Below are 12,415 nucleotides of genomic sequence, written 5' to 3' on the forward strand. Positions count from 1 at the left end.
GGCACTCCTGAAATTCTGTCCAAAAATTCGACTCCAAACGCAGAAATTTATCTCTGGTTGGAAGATTTCCGTACAAACGTGTACCACGAAATCACGATCGATCGTACTGTCAATTACTCCAACTCCATCAACGGAAAGAACCATTTTTTTTCATTTTTTCCGCGACTCAAATGCGGAAAATTCACTTTCCACGATCTCCTTGGCGATCGATTAACCATCGAACGGTTACGGGGGTAGAAAATCGTGGAATTAATCGACAACCGGATGTGCACGAGTTCAAAGAGCCGTTTCGACCGCGCACCAGTCCCTGGTAATTGGGTTCTCGCAGCGGGTCCGCGTTTTCCATCGAACGGACGCAACAGTTGAGATTTCCAACCCCCGTGAAAGACGTCTGCCATCCCTTTCCACCGTGTGCAAGGTGTTCCTTGCAACCAGAAGAAAACCGTATGCTCGAGGAGAGACAAAAGAACAGTGTGTTCATTTAAAAATCCCAAATGGACCGTGAATATCACGTATACCAAAATTAAAACCACTCCAGCCATACCCTTATTGTTAAACTTGACGCAGTCGCAGTCTGCAATCGTCAGTTGATAATCAGAGAAATTGGAAAGCAATTACGCGAGTTGAACTCGAAAACAGCGATCGGTGAATGACAGCAGATGCACTGCAATCAAACTAGCGCCTATAGCCGATACGTGTTCACAGTTCGAATAAAATGTCTCCAATTATAGGATTTTCCATTTCGTCGGGCCGCAGGATCGATATAGCTAGTGCTCTGTGGCAAAAGTGGGCCAACGGAAGCGTTAAGAGAGAGAGAGAGAGAGAGAAAGAGAGAGGAGGAGGGGTGAGTCCAGGCCGACAACAGGGCCAAAAGTGCACCGGAGCCAAAATTGGCCACGGTCGAATTATCCGGAAAGGAAATCGCCAGGCTCGAGCGTTTCCGTTCGAGCAACGGCGGGACGCGCTTCGACTGATCCTCAAAATACCAAAAACGTTTCAGGTACAAGTGTGATCGATCCTAACGACGGGGAGAGATTACGATTCGGGGCCAATTTGCGCTTCGCGTTGCCCACCCTTTTGGATTACGGTAATGACGTACACTTTCCGGGTCGCGTGGAACGAAAACGATAGCTAAGTGCTCTTCGCGTCGTCATTCATACGCGCGCCATTCCGCCTCCCCTGTGTACGCGTGCCACGAACAGCTTGTAATCGCGATTTATGCTCAACGATCGGTATTACGATCGGTGGATTACGGCGGCCGCCTGTGCTCGTTTCCCACCGTGCCTTGCTTTTCAGGTCACCGTTCGTTTCGATACGTCGAGATTGGTCGCGAAATTTCGTGCGACGCGAGAAACGGCAAAAAAAAAAAATCAACGTGCCCCGGTTGTTAATATGATTGATACCCGTCCCGACAGCGATACTTGATTCAGCCAAGTTTCTCCATTTCCCGCGGAACCAACGGCATGTAAGTGCGCGCGCCTGGGTACATATCGTCGTCTGGCACGAAGCGTTACAGCGAAACCGGACACCCCTGGGTATCTGTCGCGATCCACGTAACCTATCCAACGGTGTACATGGAGACACCCGGTGTCCCGTGTCTGAGGAACGGAAACCGAGCAACCAGACGTTGACCCCGGCAGACTGGGTCGGGATACGTTATGCGGAAAATTGGCGACGAAAGAAAATCTTGCGATAGACGAGGAGTGGGATCGAGGCGGGATCGAAATCCGGATACCAGAATAATGTAGTCAAATCCTGGCTGGGCACGTGCGACGGAATATGGAAGGTAGAGTGAAACACCCTAGACTCTGGGTTTCCTGTTCGATTTTAGCGAAAATACGAAATCAAATCTTGACGTAACCAATCTCGAGCGAGCGGAGCGAGGTAAATTTGAAAGATGATTGGGAATATTAAAAACCAAACGCCTGGCGAACCTCGTGGGCGAAGGTATCCATGAGATATCGCGTTCAGGGATGCTAAACGTTTGGAGGAGACAGGAAGAAATAAAAATTTCGCTTTTTTTGTTGTTCCTCGAACCGGAACCATCAGCCTGGATAAAGTTATCCGTCCAAGTTGCGTGGTAGCGCGCGCAGAATCCCAATTGCGTGGCGCCACCGTCGCAAGGTTGTCGCGCCGGCAGACATTGACCCCCGGAGACCAGAGGGAGGCTGGTGTTTTGGAGAAGGTCGAGCAGAGGGTGGACAGGGTGGATGAAGCTCGGCAGAGAGCAAGAGTGGGTGGAGGTGGAATCCAAGGCTTTCTCTTCACCACGCGAAATTTCCCTTCCGCCTCTTCTTTTCTTTGCCCTTGCAAGCCTCTTTTCCGCCGCTAGACCACTCCAGGTTGGGCTAGCTCCTCTCCACGACTCTCTTTCTCGCTGCCTTTTTCTAGCCTCTTTCACTGCACGCGTTCAAACCCCCTTTCGCTGCCCCTCCCGCTTCGACCGGTACGCCCGTACCCGCCCCGGCTAAATATTCATATTTAGCGATTCGCCCTCTCTTTAATTAAGGACGGTAATGATGGTTACGAGTCCCGCGTAGTCGTAGAGGTAGACGACTGGTTAATTTGCCTGACGCTTAATGTATGCATCGTTGTTGATATTATTAAAGTTCGGACGGGTGGTGTATTCAATTAGCAGCCGATATACGTGTCTACGTGGACTTGTGGGGGTGTATCGATTCGCTGGTATGGCTGCTTCGTTTACGCGGAATTTAATACCGCCCCGTTGTTATTAACGAATTTATTATTCAAAAGTGCCGGCGAATAGAGACTGAACGTTAATGTAGAGGTTGCACGAGATAAATCAGCAAGAGTAACGGACCACCGTCGCTAATCGCCCACCCTTCGTCGAACCATCGAGCTCCTCGATCTTGGAATACGATTTTAGGATAGGAGACAGTGGTCGAGGCAGAGAATTCCTCGCAATACCTCGCGGGTACTGCGATTTTCATACTTTTGCCGGATACGAACTCAGATGTCAATTAGAGGTTGAGAAAGAAGTTTCTTTTTTTTTTTTGTCCTCTTTAATTTTTCGCTCGCCAATTATATTTGACACGATTATCTCCGGTTATAATATTATGCCCTCATTTACTGTAATGCTCCTCGAATAAGAATAAAATCACGAGCAACTTTTAAATTCGATTCGCCGCGGGAACATCAAGTTTTAATTAACGCAATTGCGTTATCATTTCATGAAAGGTACGACTGTGTATTATTCCGTTTCATAATTGACCGAGAGTCGTTCCCGTTTAATCTAAAATCCCGTATGTGTTTATTGAACGGGAATTAATCTATTACGCGACGAAGCACTTTACAGCGGAGGAGCATGCGAGCGCGCGTCCCGGTGCAAACATTTTTATTGGAAATTAATATCGAAGATACGGGACAGGAAATCAAAGGAAGCGCTGTAATTAATGGGACGGAAACAGAGACGACTTTTCAGTTCCAATTAAAACGCCGTTGTGTCGCGAATCGCGACACAGGAATGAGAAACAAATTAATTTTCAATTAGCCCACCTATCCGCTGTCTCCGATTAACATTGCGCGTAAATTCCACCGTGGCAACTATGAACTCCGCGTTATTCCCTTTAACATCCTTCAGAGATGGTTTCTTAAGAATGTCGTATCAATCCGACCGTTCGGAACGCCTCGAACACGCCAAGTGGAACGAGAGAGATCGAGATACCGCGGTGCAGAACACGCTAGAGGAATATACGATCTCGAAAACGTCGATAAAGCAAACTACACTTTTTCCTATCCTCGTACTTTTTCCTATTCCAAGAATTACGACTAATGAACAATTCGCGATGAATATTAATAAATGCTAATATTTTTCACGAGCTAATTTCACCTCGGATAGCAACCGTACGATCACCGTTCACGCTACACCGCGAGCCAAGCGAAGAAGGAAGAGGAAGCGTGGAAATTGGCATTTCCAAGGCGTTCGCGTGAAAATTGCCGGTGAAATTCCGAATCAGTAACGAAAGTTCATTCCCAGCGACCTTTTTCCCCGCGTCCCGTACGAGTTCACCATCGAATCGTATATCATTTCCGAGCAACCGAGCCGTACAGCTCGAACGCGCAAACGTTGTTCAAATTTGCACGCAGGGCGCGAGAGGGTTAAAGGATACCTCGCGTTCGCCGTTAACCAGCAACGAGGATGCCCTTTGCCGTTCCAGGATCGAACCCGACGCCCAACGCGGAGCGAGGCTCGCAAAGGGAGGGAAACAGGCAGGGGCGAAAGAGACGGGAAGAGTGGTGGGAGAGCGTGGCATCGTTGGATTGAACCGGATGGCCTTAGTTCCGTACAAGTAAGATCTAATGAAGCAATTCAACTGTAACCACAAACCGCTTCAAAGTTTTGAGAAATGCCGCGGCGCACGGGACGGGCAGTGCATTACCGGCTGTAATATCAGCCATACCGATGCCACAACCCGCCTATATTTCGCCAACTATGCGCCCGTTCGACTGCACACGCGCCCCCCGCCAAGCCGGGAACAGGCCTCGAACCGTTCCCGTTCATCGACTCGGCCCACGGAACACCGTTGGCAAATATTGCCCCTTCGTAATTAGCACACCCCGTGGGAACAATAACGCTCGCGTGTTACGAGCCACGAATCGTCCGAGACGTGCCAATTGGCGGTCGGTTTCGATCTTCCCTCATAAACTGACCGGTGGAGGAAACCTGGCGCACTCGATGGGGCACGGAGGGACACGAGTTGGCGCGGGGACCGTTCAATGGGACATCGTTCGAATAGAAATCCGTTGGATTAGCAGACGCGTCGTTCAATGGACTTTGGCTGAACATCGACGATTTTTCGGTGTAACAACACGTGACGTCACAACAAAGCTCGAACGAAAAGGAGAATAGAATTCGTAGGCTGGAGCGGAGGCTGTGTTTTGTATTACCAAACGCACGTTCGTGTATACAATAACTTCTGTGACACTAGCGCGTGTGTACCGTGGCAAGGGGAGAGAAGCCTACGATTCAATGGGTGACGTTCGACTTACGTAGACTGGATGGGAGTAAACAATGCCCGGATCAGTCGAGCTCGAGGATTCGACGAGAAGGTCGAGACCATTCCGGCGGGATTAAACGTTCTCGCGAAGAACACTCGTAGCAATTGCTTCTACGAATGGAACGTGGCTAATGATTGCGCAATCTGTAGGCTAGGCTTGATGAGCAATCCGGACGCGGGCGTTCATTTTTCATTCGCCAGTGTTTTGTTTTTATAACTGCGACGACGGAGGATCGTAACAATTGAATTCCGCGACAATTTCTGCGCTTCGGATTGTTTACGTTCCGTGTACTGGTTTACTGCGTTGTACAATTGCTCAACTAACTGCGAGGCAAATATTTGCTCGCCCGATGCAAGGGTATCTAGCTGCTACGCGTACGTGTATTAGAAACCCACTAGTGAAAACTTATTAATGTAACACTCCAAAAAAAGCGTTGAAACCTTCAACCATTCGAGGCTGGAGCACGTATAAAAACTCCTCGCATTCGCAGAGGCGATCGAATATTTGGCAAGACTGTCATGCGTTCGCAAGAATCACCGGCGTCACAAAGGAACATCAAGATCAGTGAACATACCTGACTCCTGCAGGCGCCACTCAGCTGCACCGCTGTCCCCACGTACGATCGTCAACGAGCAGCGTACATGTCTCTTGATCACAATCGAAAAGAACTCCAAGGGGATGGAAAAGAAAAGAGAAAGGGAAACGAAAAACAGTAACAAGAAACAAGGAACGATACGTCGTTAACACACACCAACACTCCGCGAGTACTGTCGAGTACGCTCCGAAATCCAGGATGCTTTCACCACGCGATAGGTCCGCGGGAGTGGCGAAAACACTGGCGGTCGTTTACACCCGCGGGGCAAACGGCACGTTTCTCCGTAAACTGTGTGTTCGACTGATAACTCGTTTGCTCGCGTTACATCTCGCGAGCGACGCGATAACGACGAGGTACGGATCGCGGTTCGCCGATAACTGCCGAGGACGCCGGGAGGCAACGCGACCAACCCCGTGTGCCGCGTCTGCGCGCTGTTGGGGACGCGCCAACCTGGCCCCACCATTGGCGCTCGCACAATGCCTCGGGAGAGGCACAAAGGACGCGGAGTGCGTTTTCCGGCGCTGTTTTTCGAAAAGCGACGCGGCACAGGATGTATGTGATAAACTGGAAGGTTTTGTTGCTGGGTTGGAATGCTGAGAGACGCTTCGGACCGGGATATCATTGTTACCCTTACCGTGCAGCATGGTTTAAGTACTCGAAGGGTTGGTAAGTACAGAAACATGAACCATAATACCAACGTTTAATTGTTAACGAATTTCTTATGCGATATCGATCGAAATGCTGTTGAAAAATCGGATAGAAGACTGGAAGAAGAACTTTCGCGAAAGGGACACTCTTTACATAAACGAGCAGATTGAAGAAATGAAGAATTCCACGTGGACCAGCTTTTTTTCGATACTCGTAGAGTCACTAGCGTCGACCACGTACGAGCGACGTACGTGCACGCACTGACACGCGCCGTTTATGCGCGTGTCAAACGCGGTATCGGTCTTAAGTGGTTCCCAGCGTGCGCTACGTCGGTTGGTTATACAGGGAATGCGTTTAAACGTGTCCTGCAGCCTCTCGGAAACCGGCTGCGAAATTGCGCGGCGTCCTCTCATGGCCAGTGTCGCCTCGTGAACTCCGCGGAAGTTAAAAAGACAATTACCGCGCAGCGATATAAATGTTAGAACAAGAGGCGGCCCCGCGGTCGTAACTCTTCCGCGGTGGCCTCGCTCGCCATGATAAAAGGCCCCCATAAAATATTGCTACGTCATTGAAGTTGCGCCACCGTGTTACGGCGTTGCTTTTGGGACACGCTGTTAGCCGCGAGCTGGGGAACGTGGGAACGGGCCAATTCCAGGATCAACGGACCAATTGTTTGGAATTTCTTCAGATCTGATTTCTAATGGAATCTTTTCAACGATGGCGAGGATCAGTCGCTTCAAGACGAGCCTCTGAGCTTAGCTAATTTCCTCGACGAAGTAACTGCGTCGCTGTTCTTAAGCATTCGCGTGCCACCTCACGGATTTCCCACAAATCGAAACCGTTCACGCTCCGCGGACATAGCCGAGACGATATTTAAGAGAGCACCCCCGATTCATCGCGGCACGTACACGTGCTAAGAGGCTTCAACGGCACGGCAATTTCTCCTTAAAGGTGTCTACTGTGCATTGAGAATTCCCGATCGAGTTTGCGAACACGTTTGCACAGGCGAGCACGCCGAAAGTAAGTTTAAAGAAACGCCCGGGAACTTCCCGCCGCTCCTCAGACGAGGCTCCCGCTATAAAGTCGACCTAATAACGCTTTTTAGACACACGCATAACTTCCTCCTGGAATTTTATAACATCTTTTACGAGCCACCGCCGGGCTACCGTTACGAACCAGACCGATCATTCTCTGTTCGCAGTCTATCAGGAGCGTGGCACTTACGGCCTTTAATATTCGACCGTTTATCGTAAATGTTTTTCATATTGTCCGTATTTTCTTTACGGTGTATCCACGGTTTATGCCTCCCAGCGATTAAAGTTCATCGAGGTTCCTCCCTGCGAATCGTTTATTAATTTTTAATCTTGGTCGTTTCGCTCGATTCCGTATTCTATTTTCCGTAAATGCACAGATATCCCTGCGACCGATACCCTTTCGTTGAGATAATAATTGTCTTGATAGGTATTCGCGTTGGCTGTTCTTTTCTTCTCTTTCTTTTTCTTTTTTTTTCGATAGCATCACGGTGGTGCACGGGTTTACACTATCGGTTTATTCTAGACCAGTTAATAATCGCGCAAAGGCTGACGAAGCACTCATTTAACCGTTCTGATTCGCGAATATTGCACATGTACAGGAAACTTTAATCGGTTCGCTGGCTCATGTAACACGTAGCCGATTGTATTAGGAATTTATTGTACCAGGGACGTTTAATGCGTTTCATTGGTATCAGCAAATTGGTATGGAAGCTTTGGGATGTGATTAATACCTAACTCAAATTTCATGCACGCCGCTAATACAGGCCGTGTATATTAATATCACTTTCGATCTGCGCGAAGTGTCCCGATCCGCCTACAGTTCGAACCACGGAAATCCCATGGAAACTGTCCGAACGGTATTCTTTGTACTATCTCGATAATAGCTCTTGCCGTTTTCCAGTTTGAGACCAACCCATCGTTCGAAACAATTCCATTTCGGACAGGTTAATCACAACTACACGTAGTTTGTCAAACGTGTTACCAAAGTTCTGCGCGCGGTAGAATTCCAGAGATGACAATTTCTACTCCGCGATCCACTTCGTTCCAAAAGACGAGTTCCTGCCCTCGTCTAACAACCGTAGAATCTTATGTAGGAACGACGTCTCGCCAAAAAACGTATCGCTGTTTGCCCAGATACCGCGGTAACAGGGTCCCGATTGTAAGAAGGGCGTCCTAACCACGCCCAATCGACGCATCGGTGACCCAGATCGGAATTTATTAGAGCACAGCGTATAAAGGTTATCAGAGAAAAATGGTGGGACGTGGTGAGATCGTGTCTAGCCATAAGTAGCGATCCCAGATAGGGGGCGGGCCATGGAGCGGTTGCATAAGATACATCCAGCCCGTATGCGGTCCGTGTGTGCACACACCTATAACGGGGGTGCGCGTACCCTTTCGCGTTCACCCTTATATCCCTCTGTACGGCGCAGTGTGCACGAGGGAGATAGGGAAACGTAGTGCAGAGAGCCGGCGCAGCCGGCGACGTGCCTGCGTGGAATTATTCGTGTACAGATAACTCGACTTAACGACATCTAGAAGCGATACTTCAACGCACCGTGCACGGAAAATTGCTCCGATAATGCCTGCATACGTTCCTATTATTTCGCGGCCCGCTCGCCTACCAGCGCCAATTTATCACTGGCAATTTACCTTCGACGACGGTACCATCTTTGCGCGGGGCACCGACGGAATTTTCCCTAATTACGAACGCTACGCGCGGTTATTAGGCTGATTGGATTTCGGTTAAATCACCCAGGGGGGGCCATCGCGGTTGCCGCTTTATAAGTAAAGGTACACAACGTTCCACTTTTTGGCGGTTGGCTCTGGAAACAGTCGAACCGAACGGGAAGTCAAATACGTTTCGCGCGCGTACGACTGACCCCGATAGCGGCGGATAATAATTGCCCGCGACGAGAGCGTTAACAGTGCAGCGGCGCTGATCGAATTGCTTCCGATTACTCTCGAGACGAAACAAAAAAAAAAAAAAAATGTAGGTAAATACACGTGGACAAAGAAGGAACAGGGATAGAGAGAACAAACAGAGGAACACGGGCCAACGTCGAGGCTAATAAAATTACTCGGGACGGTGGGCAGGGGTGGGTGGCGAGGCCGAGCGGGAGTCAAAGCAGCCGATTTCCATCAGGAATATATTTATACGCAAACAAGCTATCGCGATATAAATCAAGTAGCTCCGGTTGGTAGCTACGGATTTTCCACGCCCGAAACGCGAAGGTCGAGCGGTGCGACGAGATGAAAGAGAAAAGGGGAAAAGAAAAAAATAGACGGGAAGGAGGAAGAGAAAAACAAGAAACGGGCAGGGTGGTGGGCGGCAGATTGGATCGATGGAATGACGACCCGTTTCCGCTCAACCGGATTTCCACGGCGTTATTTTCGCGATAGTCGCGAGCTGGTTAACCTGCGAGTGGTTCCACTGCCGCGACAAAACGCGCGCTCAAAGCGTGCAGGAACAAGCCTGCGGACAAACGCAGTCAAGCCTCCTCTGCCTACCCGCCGACTTCCATTCGTTTCTCTCCACCGCGTTTCTCTGTCCCGATGTTTAAACCGGATGACGCTTCGCGGAAAGGAATAATCTTATTAAACTGTACCGTCTGTCGATCTGTAATTTCCATGGAACTTGTCGAACGTTACGAGGCGGATCGTTCTTAACAATCCACCGGGAGATTGACGTTGTAGTAACCCAGAAACGTCGAACTAATTGGTGCCGTTAAACTTCGAAATCATTTCCTTCGGTTTCGTTCCCGAGCGAGGCGGCTCCCGACTGACCCCGCGCGCGTGCAGAGTAGGAAATGGGAAAACGAAACGAACCGCGAATAATTACGTATTACTTTTAATGCTTTACGGGTTTACAAGCGAGACGCGGTACCGGGTAGCGTGGAAAAGAGCGGGAGCCGTTCCACTGCAAAGGCGTTTCCATCATTTTCCCGCGATATCGAACCGTCGCGATCAAACGAATCATAAGGGATCCTCGGTCTGTAACGCTTTTTCCCGCGGTACGTGAGAGGTTATGTTTTTAAGATAAAAGAAGGTGCAGCAATATTGCTATTAACTCTTTGAGTTACTTCGAATACTCTGAGCATAAAGGGGTGGTAGGATCGCTATTGATCCTTTGAACGTTCGACATTCCGAACCTGCAATTAACAACTGGTCGACCTCTCGCCTGAACGCGCCACCAGAGAGACTTCTCCAAATTTCTCTGACACATTTCTAAAAATCACTTCGACCTAATCTCCGCCTGCAACGAACAATGTCCTCGCAGGGAACGATCGCGAGCAAAAACCGTAGCCCATATATCCTTAGCTGAACCGCTCGCATCGACAGAGGTATATTCTTCCATTTACATAAACGTCAGCTGGAATTAATTCCCGTTATTTCTTCCTCCGACCGTATCGTTGAACGAGCGATTAAACGCTGGTCTCCTTCGCGACGTATCGTCCTTCCGTTTGTAATCGACCGATTGTTCGACGACGGGGCAGAACGGGGGGGGCCGAGGTACTCTATCAGACCCGATAGAGGGGTTGGGCGTACGGTCGGTTACTATGTAAATGAAAATAATAATTGCAAAATACGCCCACGGTGCACGGATCGAGGAAGTTTCTCATCGTGGGATATACATATATATATATACACGTAAACCCGTAGACGGATTTTATAATCGCTCATTGAAATGGATCGGGGCAAGTTTTCCGCTGTCAAGCAGCGCCGGTTGCCCTTTTGCACCGTTGAATCTAATTACCGGAACGTCAGTTTTACCAACTTTTCCGCGTTTCGCATCCTCCGCGAATTATACCCGCCGCTACCGGCTATAAGGGCGCCCTCCAACAGCCTATAAAGGCCAACCGCCGTCTGAAAAGATAATTCATTTAACTTTTCGCCAGGATAATGGACCCCGCAACCGCGTTTCGGATAAGATGATCCAGCTGATGAGCACGGTCTTCAGCGAATACCTTGGGTTTCGTTGACCGCGTGACCTGGGTGCGAGGAACGTTCTCCGTTTGAGAATATCGCGGCCACACGCGAACGAGATCGCGCGACGGTCGAATTAAAAATTGCGAAGATTTCGCTGCGACGTAGACGTAAAATTTCCCGCCCCTTTCTCTCGCAGTCGCGTTTTAGGAGTTGCTTAAAGTTGGATTGCGAGTGCGCAGGATACTAAATGCATCCTGACGGTACCGATTTACGACGTCAACGTCCAGGATCAGTTGAGTCCTGCGGAGCCGCGAGAAGGGGCAAAATGTCAACTGAGATTTAAAAAGTCGTCGCGCGTTGACCCAGCGCAAGCGGGCGCCTCGCCTCTTGGATAAATCGGCCGTGAAATGGAGAAATTCGCGGGGATGCGGCGCAAAATCCTCGCTTCGTCCCCGGAATACTTTATGGCCGGATCTTGTTAACATTCGGACATAGATAGATACGGTCAAACAATACGTAACACGGCACGAATCGAACGCCTTGCATTTTTACGAGGACCTGTAACAGGAGTTCGCGATCGATGTCGATTGATCCCGCGGAGGCAGCTACGAAATCTGACGTGATATCCATTTCCAAATCTTTCGCGTTCTCGAACCGGTACACGTACGAGCGTAGCGGGCAAAAGGTAGAATTGAACTATTTTCATCAGGAAGAATGCGAATCTGACGTGAAACTGCGATCATTATAAAACCTGCCCTCATTCTCTTGGAGCCTCGGATGGAAGATGCGAATACAAATAAAACTAAATTCTTACAGACACAGTGTCCATTCTCCAAAGTATCTGGCACTTGAGCAACTTTCTAGAAATAAGAATTTTTAATCGAACCAATCCTCCGTGACGAAAACTACGTTCGCGTGGTTACACGACGGAGTAATTTATTATAAGGCAATTCTTCGAAGAAAAGGGACAAGTTAACCCCAAAAGGATCCACGTACGGAAATGCAAGTCCAAGATAAAACTACGATCGACCCGAACGGGCAGCCGGAAAAATCAATTAAAAGCTCGTAAACCGTGTCCGCATTGCTGGCTCGAAGGAGGCTGAGGAGCGGTAACGGTCGAACGAAATGTACGCAGGTAGAAACAAATTGCTTTTTGCGAGTGGGGCAACGCGAGCGTGTGTGCCCGTTCATA

At 49.3% G+C, this 12,415-nt stretch overlaps 1 protein-coding gene across 1 annotated transcript in view; it reads right to left on the minus strand.

The window, feature by feature from the left end:
• LOC143427313 (uncharacterized) overlaps window positions 1-5,616 on the minus strand; it is a 194,791-nt gene extending 189,175 nt beyond the window's left edge. The window contains exon 1 of the mRNA XM_076901342.1: window positions 5,594-5,616. The gene's annotated coding sequence lies outside the window, so the exon portion shown is untranslated. The remainder of the gene's footprint in view (window positions 1-5,593) is intronic.
• Between the last annotated feature and the right edge of the window lie 6,799 nt (window positions 5,617-12,415).

Source organism: Xylocopa sonorina, chromosome 9 (assembly GCF_050948175.1).
Source record: "Xylocopa sonorina isolate GNS202 chromosome 9, iyXylSono1_principal, whole genome shotgun sequence".
Classification (NCBI taxonomy): domain Eukaryota; kingdom Metazoa; phylum Arthropoda; class Insecta; order Hymenoptera; family Apidae; genus Xylocopa; species Xylocopa sonorina.